At 50.6% G+C, this 14,212-nt stretch overlaps 1 long non-coding RNA gene across 1 annotated transcript; it reads left to right on the forward strand.

The window, feature by feature from the left end:
• The first annotated feature begins 286 nt into the window (after positions 1–286).
• Positions 287–5,503, forward strand: LOC139075374 (uncharacterized). The gene is made up of 2 exons (XR_011525749.1): positions 287–541; positions 4,250–5,503. It is a non-coding gene; the product is annotated as an uncharacterized lncRNA (long non-coding RNA).
• Positions 5,504–14,212: the final 8,709 nt, after the last annotated feature.

The following is a 14,212-nucleotide window of genomic DNA, read 5'->3' on the forward strand; positions in this document are numbered from 1 at the left end:
AAAACAGCTTGTAACTGATGCCATACAGGAACCATATACTAAAACAAACCAACGTCAGATAGGAAAGGAGACCATTCCTGCAGCCTGGTGATTTGTGACCCACCCCATCAGCTAGTGGAGCGCTGTGGTGCTGGGACATAGGGAAGGTCCATGTGCTGCCAGCTGCAGGCAGCGTCTCCCCTCTGGGGCTTCTAGAGAGGACCACACGCCCTCTTCCTCTGCACAGGCTCCTGCCTTCAGACCCTAGCTCTCTAACAGCCACTTCTACCTCCCTTGTTTTCGGCAGAGCCCCTGGGCCTCTCTCCTCTTGCATAACAAGTTCCACACCCCTGTCCAGCCCAACCCCCACCCTTGAAGGCCATCTCTGCAGACTTCCTGATTCCAGTGGTGCCACATGTGACTTGACCAAGGCACCCTCCGCTGGCAGCCTCGGGCCCCCAGGGTCTGCATCAGCTGGGCTGAGTGCCTTCATCGCTCGAAGCTTCTCCATCAGCGAGGGGCGCAGGAACACTGTTTCGGGGCTGCTACCTCATTGTCTGAGGTGAGGATCCCCTTCGCTGGTTTTCAACCCAGGCTGCACTTTAGAGTCACCCGGGGAGCTTTTAAAAGCTACCACGGCCTGGGTGCAGCCCAGCCCTTTGAAATCAGAGTATCTGGAACCACACCCAGGAAAGGGAGCTTTAAACGCTCACCAGGTGATTCTATTGTGCAGCCCTTGCTGAGAACCAATGATTTACCCTCTGCTAGTCCACACCCTCTGCCCTAAATCTGTTAGGACGCAGGGGTTGCACTTCTTACTCATCCGCTCACCGGCTTCAGATAATAAAATATGTAATAAATTTAGCAGTGTGAATCCCAGCCTGGAGAGACAGAAAGGAGGGAAGAGAGAAAGAGTTATGCTCCCACAAGCTTCACCCTCCCTTGGCCAGACCTACTTAAGTGAGAGATTCACTCCTGTAGGCATTTTTTTTTAAAATTCTGGAAATATCCAGCGTTCACAGCATACCCTCTGACCTCATGCATTCCATTCTTCCTGCAAAACCTTTAAAAAAAATCAATCTTCTTAAAAAAAGTCACTTTACTTAGACTAGCTTTTTACCCCATGACCCATCTAGAATGGCAGGTGCTTAGCAATTCAGGAGACTGGGCATGAGCTGCCATTTGTAAGATGACATCAGGCTCCTCCAACCCTGTGCACACCTCGCCCTTTGCTTGGATCCAACAGGCTCCCAAGGAGATGTCCAGTCTGGCCAAACGGAGGGGCGGCCATAGCCCTGCAGGTGGTTCTTGCCCTGACCTCTGCTGTGATGTCCCCTGGAGCGTCTCCAGTCTAGCAGCTCAGGGTAGTAATGAATCCTTGTTTAAACAGCATACGAGGGACAGTAAGAAACCAACTCCTTTTAGGTGATGGAAAGAGTCAAATTGGTTGAAAGTCAGATCAGAGCTCATTAAACTCGCTCCCACTCTTACACAACCACAGATAACCTCAGAGAAATGTTGCTTTTCTTTTTCTTTTTCCTTTCTTTGAGTCCCACCCTCACCCCCACCCCTACCCCCGCACATCTTTGCTGAGACAAATGCTCCCCTGAAATAAGATCACGTTGTATTTCAGATGGAGAAATTAGATCCCCCTTGGGTTTTAAAAGTCCCCCCAAATCTCTTGAATGAACCCAATTTGGCCACGTACTTTCAGGATGAGCTCACGTGAAATCACAACAAACCTCATCGTGAATTCTGTAATCCGCTCATGGTCCGGAGCATGCGCTTCGAATAAATCTTGGCATTTTCAGTCTCGAGCAATGCTGGAGCCAGGTCGCGGCAATTCCGGGCAAATGTCAGTCTCCGAGTCTGCCACTGTGGGTTAAATGCACGTGGTTTAAAATAACAGGGAGGCACCAGCACTGTCCCTGGGGCTGGGGACCCGCACGCGGGGCACGTGCAGCCACGGACAAGGAGGCACAGCCTGACGGGGTCTGACCCTGGAGACGCCGCCAGCTAACGTGCTGGAAAAGCTGCAGTCCCTCTGGGCCAGGGACTAACGCACCCGCTTCCGGAGAGCGCCCTCACTCGCACCTCGTTCAGAAAGGACCGGTTTCAGACCGTGAGCGTGGAGCGTGCATTAGTTTGCTTGGGCTGCAATAATAAAGTGCCACGGACTGGGTGGCTCAGGTGACAGAAACCTCCCTCACGGTCCTGGAGGAGGGAGTCCCAGACCCGGGCACTGGCAGGGTTGTCTCCTCCTGAGGGCTGTGAGGCAGGTCTGTGCAGGCCTGCCTCCTTCGTTTGTGGCCGTCTTCTCCCTGTCTCTTCACATCGGCTTTCCTCTACAGCTGTCTGTCTCTGTGGCCAAATTTCCCCTTTTTATAAGGACATCAGTCATTGGATTTAGGGCCGCCCACTGTCATAACCTCATTTAACTTGATTGCCTCTGGACAGACTCTGTCTCCAAATAGGGTCACATCTAAGGGACTGGGATTAAGGCTACAACGTATCTTTTGGGGGAGGGACACAATTCAACCCATAACAGACCACAACTAAAATGGAATCTACTAACAACAGCTAACACTGAGCATTCATGCCGTCCATTCGGCATTGCTTCCAGTGCTTGACATTGATAAGCTAATTAGTTTAATTCTCACGACCCTATGAAGTCAGTACCATCATTATCCAAATTTTAGAATGGAAGAAATTGAGTCACAGCAAGGTTAGGTAACTTGCCCAAGGTCACGCTGCTAGTAAGAGCCGTGGATTCTGTCAACTGCTCTCCTACACAGCCTCGATATTTGATGTTTGTGGCAGCCAGGAGAACGTGCCTCACCGACCTCCACCGAGGCCACACTTGGCACAGGTGGCTCCCGGCCAGCGCCCCAACAATGAGGTCATAGCAAGGCAGCCTATCCCAGGAGTTGGGGGACTCCTGTGGCAGCCAGGGATGGGCTTGTGGGCTCCCTGACAGCCAGGCCCAGTTCTTCACACTGCGGGCAGTCTAGGATGCTTCCACCCGCTCCCCGCCCTGCCCTCTCTCCTGCCCCTGGGTCAGACTGCATCACTGTCCGAGGGCGGCAGGCGTCCCAGCTCTCTGAAGCTCCCTCTTCATTTTCTTGCACAGGTGTCTCGCCTCATAAATCCTGGCATGTTTAATCACAACTCCATGTTATATCTTGGAGGTCCTGGACAAACACAATATTTAATTCAAAACTTTCAGGAAATACATAGGTTTAGTTCTGTCTGAATCAAATTGATTTAGTCCATTTGTGTTTTAAAAACCATGACACTCAAATAAATGTATTTTTTCACCATATACGGTTAGGGATGCCATAAGACGCATTTTTGTTTCGTGTTCAGGAAATTCACATAGTTTATGCCAGTTTTCACGCTGTTTCTCTCTGTCCTTGCTCAAACACACAGAGCTCCCAGAGCACACGCAAGCCCTCAGCAACGGGCTGACAGATGGCCCGCCTGCAGGGTTGGGGACTCCTTCGCCCCTCGACTTCTCAACACTGAGCCCGGCTGGAGGAGGGAGGCGAAGGCAGACCAGGTTGATGGTGGGGTCCTGGCTGTAAGAGCGTTACCTGGACTCCTGCCCCTTCTTGAGAAGCGAGCGCTCTCCCAGAGGGTCTGGTTCTGCACCTGGGGGGATGGGAGAGGCTCTCACGGGGTGCAGGAGATCCAGCATGCTGTGGAGGCAGGAATGGTGGCCTGGTAACGGCTTACTCTGGGTGGTTATATTACTAAAATAAACCCCCTTCCTCTTTTCCTTTACCAGCTGAACCACTCACCTTGGCCAGGGCCTTTGGTCCCAGCCTCAGCTCTGCTGCTAGTTAGCCGTCTAGTGGGCATTTAACTTATTTTGGCCTCCGACTCCCCTTCTGTAGTCAAACTGAATTGAGTTCCACCATGCGTGGTTGGGATGAACGACCTCTAAGGTCCTTCTCTACGCTAATATTCTCTGAAATGCCCATCTCGGCATGAACATCGATCGGCCCAGATAAATTTGCAGGGTGTCAGAACAGGACGGAGAACATCTTCGAGCCCTGAGCCATTTCTGCCACTTTCTACCCCTAGAAAAACCACACAGTGACCCCCACACTCCCTGGGGTATTGCGACCACAGGCTGGGATATGCTACAAGAGTGGGAATACCCACTTCTTTATGAGCTTCGTGGCCCTCAACTTCCCGGTTGACTGTACTAATCCAGGTGCTTACCATACGTACTGTTTTCTGTTGTTATTTTCTTTTTTAATTTCAGGAGGAGCGGCTTGACTGGAGGTATATCCAATCTCTGTATTACCATGCTCTGTTATCATGGCGTCCCACCGCATCTTCCTTGGGTTTAATGAACAGCACCAGAGTGACTCCTTCACTTCCCAGGACCATCTCAGGAATTTTTAAATCGGAGCATGAGGCTGATGGGAAGTGGCTCTCCCGGCCAGCAGGAACATCTATGGGGCAGCTGTGACGTGACTGAGGGTAGTGTTTGCTGATAGGCCCTGCTAATAATCCAGTGAGATGCTGGCATTCTTGGCAGGGCCCAGAAAGAGCAGCAACAGACCAACAGCTCTCCTGGCCGCTAAGGCCCCTGTAAGATTCCTGGTCCTTGCTGTTCCTGAGCAGAGGAGATTGGGAAGTTCTGTGAGCCCAGCTGGGCCATCCTACCTCCTGCAGATGGGAGTTTTTGTCAAGAAACCTTGGTCACTAGCTGGTTTACATATATCCCGTAGAAAGGTTTAATCCGCCTTTGAAGCTACTCGCTGGAGCAGAGCTTGATAGTAGAGCCAGGAGAAAAGGAATTCCTGGGGAGACGGTCCTTTGCACTGAAACTGCCTCATCGCAAGGGGAGGGACTGAAGCTCTTCCAGCCTGTGAGTCTCTCCTGATTTTGGGGTGGCCAGGGAAGGGTAGGAAGAGGCCTTGGGGAGGGGAAGAGGACACTTCATGATACTTTTGATTCTAGAATTATAAAACAAACTCTCTGCTCTTTACCATAATGCATTTCTTATTCTTTTAATTTCTTGGATTTTGCTTAAGCCAAGGACCCAGGGAATCCTCATGGATCCCAGTGAAGAGACTAATTGATGATTTTCCCCCAACAGAGTCCAGTCCTGGCGTCGTGGGCCACAGAGTCAGTGGACCTCCGCCTGCTGGTCTGCCGCCTCCTCCGGGCTGCACCTCTCACTCTTTGACCCTTTAGGGCAGGTGCTTGTCCTGATAGAAGAAACCCCTGGAGCCCCATCTGTGCTTGCTGGGGAAACCCTGAGAAAAATGCGCTTTCTCAAAGAAAAGCACTCACTGCAGAAATGTAGGGCCCAGCCTGCAGGGCACTTCGTGAGAGCTGGGACACTGGACCGCGCGGCTACACGTTGTTGGACTTTCTTCAAGGGACAGTCGTTCTACATTGGCTCAACAAGTGTGTTACTTACCCAGTTGCCTAGGAGTGCAGGCCATCTGTGCAATGGCAAAATGCATTCTTTTTAGAATCGTTGCAGAATAAGGGGCTTTAACGTGGTTGCTCATAGTCCTGGTGATTATTCTCCAGAAATTTTGCGAATAAGTATATTTCTTGATTCCTGGAATAGGTGCTGTCTAGCAGGCCTGGAAATAGAGCAAATGTTGGTAAAGCAGATGATATTTTCCAGTTGACTTTTATGATAACCAGAGCTCTGTTGCCATGGAAAAAATCCATCAGTACTCTGAGTTGAAAACATTTGGGAAGAAGGCTGATGGTTATTTCCAGTTCCATAGAGAGCAACATTCATCCATTCCACAGATACTCACGGAAAGTCTGCCATGTGCCACAGTGTCCTAGGAGCAAGGGATCCAGCAGTGAGCAAAGCGGACACACATCTCTCCTCTCACGGAGCACACGGCCTGGGAGGGGGAGCCAGGTAGTTATAAAAAATAGGTAAACTGCAGAGTCTGTCAAAGGGTGATAAATGCTGTGGGGGAACTGAAGCCAGGAAGAAAGAGTGGAGGTGGAGGTGGGGATAGACAGGCACAGCTTCTCTAAGCAGGTGACTTTCAAACAGGCCCTGAGGAAGGGCGGAGGCATCCACGTGGATACTGGGGATGAATTCCCAGGAAGAGATAGCAGCCAGTGCAAAGGCTCTGAGATAAAAGTCTGGGGCTGTCAAGAAACAATCAAAAGCCCAGTGGGCAGGACTAGGGTGAGCAGAGGGGAGAGCAGTGGGACAGAGGTCAGAGGCGGCTGGACCCCAGGCTCTGCAGGCCTCTCGGGGCCGGCCACCATCTGCCTTGCCTTCCTTCCTCAAGGTATCTCTGCTGCTGGCCCTTCCCATGCACAAACATCCATAGCCCACCTTCCTGGAGGCCCAGCTGTAGGGCCTTCTCTGGCGTCTCTGGCCACAGCCATTGCTGACGCCCCTCGCTGCTACCGAGAGCGCTCCTTACTCCCTGGGTCTTCCAGTGCCGCCATGTTGAGTCGCATCATTTCCTGAGTGTCTTCACTTCCTGTTCAGATTCTTGCTGAGTCTGGGTTAACCATGCGGGGCCTTTTCCTGTATTTCCTACAACAGTTGGTGCAGCGTCAGGCATCAGCTAATGCAAGAATACCTGTGACATGCAAACTCCAACTCGCCATTTCGAGCTTTAAGAACGTTAGGAGCTCCTTTTCCTTTTGCCTGGGAGATAGAATGCTGTCCAGGGATTGTTTAGTCTTGTCTACTGATCAATATTCTTATTTTAAGTATAACGATCTAATATAAGAAAGAGTTCAGCCCCAAATTCCAATGTTACAGAGTTTCAAAGTTTACTACATTTGTCCTATGTACTTATAATTGAAAATAGTGCGTGTTTTTTCAAATCATTCTCAATTTTCTCTGTGCTAAAATACAGAATAGATTTTTTTTTTCATCCTGCAAGTAGCTCTCAAACCATAAAGATGTAATATTCTACAGTTCTTGGATACTGACTCCTAGCTTAGTGCAAGAGGGGGCAGCTTTCCTGCCACGGGGGGCCATGCTCTTGACTTAGACCTCTCCTTGATCCCCCCTAAGGTGGGCCTCTCGCCTTGTTCATCTGGGGTCCCCATCATCCAGAGACCTGGGAGGGGTCTGATAAATGCCACTCTGTAAGTTACTATTATCATCCCCTTTTTGCAGACAAGAAAGTTATAATTTGAGGTTGTAATTTGCTGAAGGTCACCCGGATAATTAGTGACAGCGTCAGAACGAGGACCCGTTTTTTTTCTGACCAAGTTAGTTTGAGTCAGTGTTCCCAGATTTATTGTCAGCACTCAGCACTTTGGAACGCATAGAGGGGACACAGCGTATCTCAACCACATGACTCTTTTATTTTGCACTTTGTAAATTTGTCACGTGAATCTGAGGGGCAAATGGGGCAGCTTCTTGGGCCCTTGTCTGGTGGAGGCAGAAAGATGTGGGGGTCCTGAGTGGAGATGCAGAGGGAGGGTCCTGGGTCCGAGCTGGCACTTGGAGAGCACAGTGATGGCAGTTAAAAAAGGTGCCTGGGAGGAGGACAGTGACAGGGGCGCTTGCTATTTTTTTCTGTGGTCAAAAAAGTTGCCACTTACTTCTTTCCTGAGTCCCATAATCTATGAGTATTTGGATGAATCCTGCTAGGTGGTGGGATAAAATCTGGATACAAATCCAGCCTTGTGGTAGAGGCATAAGTGATTTTCGGCGACTGGACAATGGGCGAGCACGATACTGTCTGGGCAGGAGCCAGGAGGAGAGATGAGCGGGGAGAAATGTTCCAGAAACTCTTGTCCCTGGGACAGCCTCAGCCTGGGAAAGAGGCTCTGCAGCCTGGTCCTTCACTGCCGACGGGCGGGTGACTGATCTTGGCAGAGCTTGCTCCTCTCCAGGAAGGGCGAGCAGGAAGAGCAGGGGGTTTAAGCTCAGGGTGGCGGGCTCAGCCTGCCCCATGCAGCTCCCACCCCTACAAGCCGATGCCTCATCTTTGGCTGTGTCCCCTCTGGGAGATATAAAGGAAGCCACAGAGTCTGGAGAGCTGAGTTCTAGCCCAGCTCTGAGGCTCCTTTTATGGCCTTAGGCGAGCTTTCTTCTTCTCTTGTCTTCCATTTTGTAGAAGGAGGTTCCTTACCAAATGGTCGCTCAGATCTTTCAGCTGAACACCCTATGAGGCCATGACGTTTTTCCTCCAGGTCACAACTGTTTGCTGGAGATGAAGTCGGATGGAGAGGAATAAGAGAGGATGGGGAATTTTGGGAAAACTCGGGTGGGAGGCAAGGAGTGGGGCTTTCTGTCACTTTGGCGTCTCCTCTGTTGCAGCTGGCGTTTGACGGGGTAATTTCTTTGGCATATCTTTCTTTAGATCTAGTTCCATCGGGGAAAGAAATATGGGTAAGGGGTCAAGCCATGCTGGGAAATGAAGTCCTCTTCCCTTTTTTGCCACTAATTAAAACCTATATCCGGGTAACATTTGGCTGTTGTTTCCACCTGCCCAGGCCTCCAGCCCACATATCCTCGCCCAGCCTGGTTTCCCAGTCTGTTGCCCCCATTTTAAGGATGAACGATCCCAGTACTCAGAGAGCTGACATCATCTTGCCCAAGCTTACAAATAGTGCCCGCTGTTTTACCCAGAAACCGCAATCAAACACAAGCGATCCAGAGCGATCGAAAAGCAAACACACTGGGGAGCCGTGGCACCCTCCTTAAATTGCCTTTGGAAAACTCTTCAGCTTATAAATAGTGACTAATTTAACTCCAGGAAAATAAATTGGCTCTGGGTCAGATCATTTATGTCTGCCTGCAGGAAGATGAGCTGCATTATAGATCTAGGCAAATATGGTAGCTTCAATACTGGCCCTGTTAGAACCGTTGAGCTGAAGTTTTCAGAGGACAATTCATAACGTTGTCGTCCCGTCCCCCACACCCCTCACTTCTCTCACTGCATGGAACGTGGCCTTTCTCCATGTCTTAAACTCCAGACAGGAGCCCCCAGAGCGACCTCCCCCTCTTTGACACATGCAGTTTTCTGATTTATGGGAATTGTGAAAGATTACCCTCCTCTATCTGAATGAAGTTCCTCACTGTGGAAACCCCGCGGAGACCACAGACTCGGACTCTGTGCCCGCCGGGCCTCCTGCCTCTGAAAAGAGCCATTCACAGGCCCCAGCAGCCTGGCCATCGCTGGGACTCGGGGCTTGTTTTTGCTAGAAAAATTTTATGGGTTAGGGAGCTTTGCTGGATTCCGTGTAAATGGTCACTGTAGACAGTTGCTCAGTCTGTGTATGGTAAACGTTTACAGACTCTTAGTGTCGAGCCCGGGAAACTCGGCAGAGTCCAGGGGGCAAGGCAACAGACACTGTTGGCAGCACAGTCACTGCCAAGGCTGCGACATTAATGGCTGAGCTGGAGCTGTCTGGGCTTGAAGTAGTTCACACCAGAGATGCCAGAGCCAGACACGTCTGCAGCCCGGTTTGACTGTGGCCAAGTCACGGCGAATGAGGGTGCGGGCAGAGCTCTAACAGGCGTGCATGGGCCTGGGGCGTGCTTCTGCTTCCCTGGATGACATGTCTGGTTCTCCCTGGTGACTTCCGCCTTGTGGAGGGAGCTGGGGGCAGAGAATTTCCTCCTTAGCCTTTCTTCTTGTCTCCCCACTTCCCTGCTGGGCCTGGAGAGCAGAGGGAAAGTAAGAAAGCATACGGGGTAGTGGTTCAGAGCTCACGCTGAGTCTGACAAGACAGCGCGTCCACCACATCTACCACGTCTTAACGAGCTTTCGTGGTCACAGGCCAGGAATGCCCCCGGCCTTCCCGGGCTGGAGCCTAGGTCAGAGCTGAACAAGAGAACTTAATTGCTCTTTTTACTAAACTAACAGAACTTTGCTTCTTTCAGGCGGTCCAGGAGAGCCCACAAAATAGAATGGAGAAGAAGGTTCTCAAAAGAGAGAAGCTTTAGGACAGGGCGGATGAGCTTAAAATTAGGATGACTCGCTTGAGGTCTCTTGTTAAGTGTTGACTCTTTTCTTTTCCTTGGACTTTTCCCTGCATTGTGATTCTCTTCTTCACCCCCAGAATTTTAGTACATGTCTGCTTTCCGGGATATCTCACTGAGTCATGTCTTGAGGGATGAAGGAAGAGTGGTGATGTCCAGAGTTGGCAGAAGTGGTACTGAGCAAGGACAGCAGCTACAGGAGCTAGGGATGGTGCCTGGGAGCTAGGAGCCAGCGGAGAACCAGGCCATGGCGTGAACTGTCTCAGGACAGAAAGCGACATCATCCCCCTTCTAGGAAGCGTGCTAGAGAAAAGAAAGAAGGGGTGTGGCGTGGGTCTGGGCTGCCGTAGTGTGTTAGATGGGGAACAGCCACTGTGTTTGGATGTTAGGGGTGTGACCTCGGAAGACTTGGGAGTTGTCCAGAAGTCACATACTTGGGTTACATCATTAGCGTATGACCTAGTGATTTGGTGTTCTTAGAGCTTTCCTCCTCAGATGCTGGGCAAGGGGTTATGGAACTTCCTTGAATCTCCTGAGTGCCTGCTCGGGTAAGGACAAAGGCCCCTGACATACACGTAGGGCCTGGCCAAGGCCTTCAGGGGCAGTCACGCTGTCACAGTCCATGGTGAGCTACCTCCTGCCACCCCCCCTCTGCCTCCTCCAGCTACTCCACCACCATCATCAGTTCCTCAAGCCACTGTGGCTGAACATGGTTCCAGAACACGTTAAGTGGAACCACCCCTGGACGTGTTGCATCCTAGAGAACCACTGTCCCCACATCCTGATCCTGCTCCCAAGGTTGTTCCAGAGCATTCTGAAGCTCCAGCCATTTCCTACTCCATGTCCACACTTTCTGAGACAAAGCACAAGGTGGGCTGAGGGAAAGGCATTGAGGCCCAAATCATAAGCTCCCTCAGGGAGAGCCTGCCTCTGTCCCCCATCTGTGTTATTCTGACCTCTCCGCTTGGGGAGAGGAGAAAAATCCAGCACTTGGACCTCGGGATGCTCCTCGGGTGCTTTTCACAGTCCTCCTTGGGAGGTCGGGATGGCTAGAGACTTCCAGGGTAACGGGCCTTCTGTACACTTGTCCTCCGGTCCTCGCAGCAGAGGTCAGCGGTGGTGAGGAAGGGCCGGGGTTCCCAGGAGCCGGTCACATCATTCTACATCCCGTGACCTGGAGCTGCTCCCGGAACAGAGGAGAATCGCCCAGAGGAGGGGCGTGTGCAGTCAGCCGGAGGGAGAAGCAAGGGCAGCTGGAACGACCGAGTTGGGTCCAGTCCGAATGATTCTTATACGGGACCCAGCTCTCAGCAGCTCCAGGCTACTTGCATGAGTTGAAATGGACAACAGCCTATAAGCCGCTGACTCGTTTAAAGTGTAGACCGGCAATGGCAGAGGCTTCCCCTCTCCTTCCTGCTGCCGTATTTAACCCATCAAAAACTAGCGCCGTGCCCTGAGGGGCAAAGCAGCTTATCCACAGAGCTCAGCTCGCCCAGTTGACACCCAGATTGGCAATTTTATAAACCTCGCTTGAAAATTTGCTTTCTCTTTCCTGAATTTTCTCTAGGGGTCAACAGCACTGTTCAATGTAGAGCCACTGCTTTAAAATGGCTCCAGAGAAGAGCCACCCATTTTCGTTTTTAATCATTACTTGATGGAAACTTAAAAGGGACCTGTCTCCCTGGAAACGACCTGTGATGACAGGTCAGCACCAGCAGAGCCTGTGGCGTCACGCTCTGGGCTCCAATCGCCCTGCTGATGTACTGAAATGTGCACAAAATATGATACAAAATGGGGTTCAGCTGGGGCAGAAGGATCTTTCTGTTGTAGGCAATACATTTTATTTGCAAAGTTTGTAGATGTGACCAAAGTTCCGAAAAAGGTGAAATTATCTGAACTTCTCTCCCTTTCAACACTTTATCCATCAGCAGACTCTGTAGTCTTTGCTTCAAAGCCGTCCCAGTCCCTGTCATCCTCAGGCTGACTTTTGCAAAAGCCCTCCTGCCGCCATCCTTGCTCCCCTTTCTGTAGATTCTCCAACATGAGCCAGAATCAACTTCAGACCATGTCATTCTTCTGTTCAAAACCCACTAACAACTTCTCATCTCACTCAGAATAAAATCCAAAGTCATTAGCTGGGCGCATAGGACCAGCTAACTCTCCAACCTCATCTCTTACCGCTCTTCCATCTTTTACTCTGCTCTGGCATCATCAGCTTTATTACTAGTCCTTGAATATAAATGAGTCTGTACCCCAGGGCCTTTGCACTTGCCACTAGAATGCTTTCCTCTCACATCTTCCTCCCTTATTTCCTTATGGTCTCTAATAAAATTCCATTTTGTCATTGAGGCCTTTGACACCCCCAATCACTCCCTCTTCATCTTGCCCTGCTTTAGTTTTCTTTCTATCATTGATTATCACTTGACATGTTGCCTATGAATTTGTTCATTTGTTTATTGTCAGCCTTTCCACATGGGCGGGGACTTCCTTTTGTTCACTACAGCATCCCAAGTGCCTAAAACAATTCCTGGTACAGAGCTGGAGCTCACTACATATTTATCAGATGGGTGAATGAATTCCTGAGTCTGAATGCTCTGTCTCATCAGCTGGCAACAGAGCCCAGTGAGGCTGTAAGTGATGAAGGGGCCGTTAATAAGAAGAAATTATCAAGATTGTCAAGCGTTTCTAGAGAATAAGCAAATGTAAGAGAAACATCATTAAAAAATTAAGGAAAAAGGGGCTGGCCAGTGGTGCAGTGGTTAAGTTCGGACGTTCTGCTTCAGTGGCCCAGGGTTCACCCATTTGGATTCCATGTGCGGACCTACCCATTGCTTACCAAGCTATGCTGTGGCAGGCTTCCCACATATAAAAGAGAGGAAGATGGGCATGGATGTTAGCTCAGGGCCAGTCTTCCTCAACAAAAAGAGGATTGGTGGCAGATGTTAGTTCAGGGCTAAGCTTCCTCAAAAAAAAAAGGAAAAAGAAGATAAGCAGAAAGTGTCCCAGGATCTCATTCACCCACTCACTGTACCAAGGCCAGGCTGGATTTGTTCTCTTCAGTTGCCGAAATCTGGTCCTTGTCACAAATCAAAGTAGAAGTCAATTTTGATACACATATGACATGTCTCTTGGCGTGCAGAGCACTCATACCACTTCCCAAAGTTGCTGGAATTAGGGAAGGTGGTGTGAAATGCCTTTTGCTGTCCAGGACAAGAGGCGAAAATGCTGACATATGACTCTTAGCCAATTTCACAAAAGTTTAGGGTTTCCAACTTCTTTCTCCTCCTGGGTGTGGTTGCTCTCTCTTATCAAACTTCTGTTCTCTGAGTGTCCATAAAGACACGTCTGCGTATCTAGTGATATTTTAATACTCAACTACATTCTGATGTGTATAAAACTCGACATTTTGGCCCAGCTGTTACGAGAAGAATGAAAAAGGCTTGCTTTGCCCCGATGATTGTCCGTCTCCCCTATTTCACTTTAGTGAGCTCCGGTGAGCTAGGATAGGCTAGAGGGAAACTGACTCATTCGACGGACACGCCACGGGGCCCCACCGTGCGCCAAGCCCAGGCCCTTGCCCACCTGGCCTGTGACCTTGGGCGAGTCTCAGCCACGCTGACCACTCTGCCACCACCCCCTCTCACCTGAACTGCTGTGGGAGCCTCTCACCTGCTCCCCCAGTGCCCCAGCTGTCGTGGAGACCTGCTCGTCCCTTCTGTGTGGGGTGGTGGAGGTTGGAGGAGATGGTCCGAGAAGGTGCTTCCGTGTGGTGATGGCACAGCCGTCCTGGGAGGCCTGACGGGGGGGTTCTCGTCACCTGTGTCACGATCACCGCTCACGCTCTGATGAGCCTCTTCCGTTGGCAGTTGCCAGAGCTTTCCCCCAGATGCAGTTGTTTTCCAGCTTCTCTCTTTGATTAAGTGACTCGCTTCGGCTGGGGAGGTCGTCATTCTGAGCCGCGTATGAGGCACGTTTTGAGATGGTGCTGGTACCGAATGCCAGCCTGGCAGGGATCTTGTGGAAACACGTCCCAATGTCCTGCAGTCACCCTGTAACACACAAACCTAACTTTTGTTGCTCCTGAGTCCAAAACATCTTTATTTCCAGGTTGTCTTACAAATACTGTCTTGAGGTCCGACCAACAGAAATAAACAACTGCTTCTCAAACCCGTATCTCGCCTTCATCCCCCAAAAGCAGCCTCGATGTCCTGCCGCAGACACGGTCACAGGCCTCAGGAGGAGGTGGCGTGTGACTAATGCTGGGAGGCAAAGACT

The sequence above is a fragment of the Equus przewalskii genome, chromosome 13 (genome assembly GCF_037783145.1).
Source record: "Equus przewalskii isolate Varuska chromosome 13, EquPr2, whole genome shotgun sequence".
NCBI classification, from domain to species: Eukaryota; Metazoa; Chordata; class Mammalia; order Perissodactyla; family Equidae; genus Equus; species Equus przewalskii.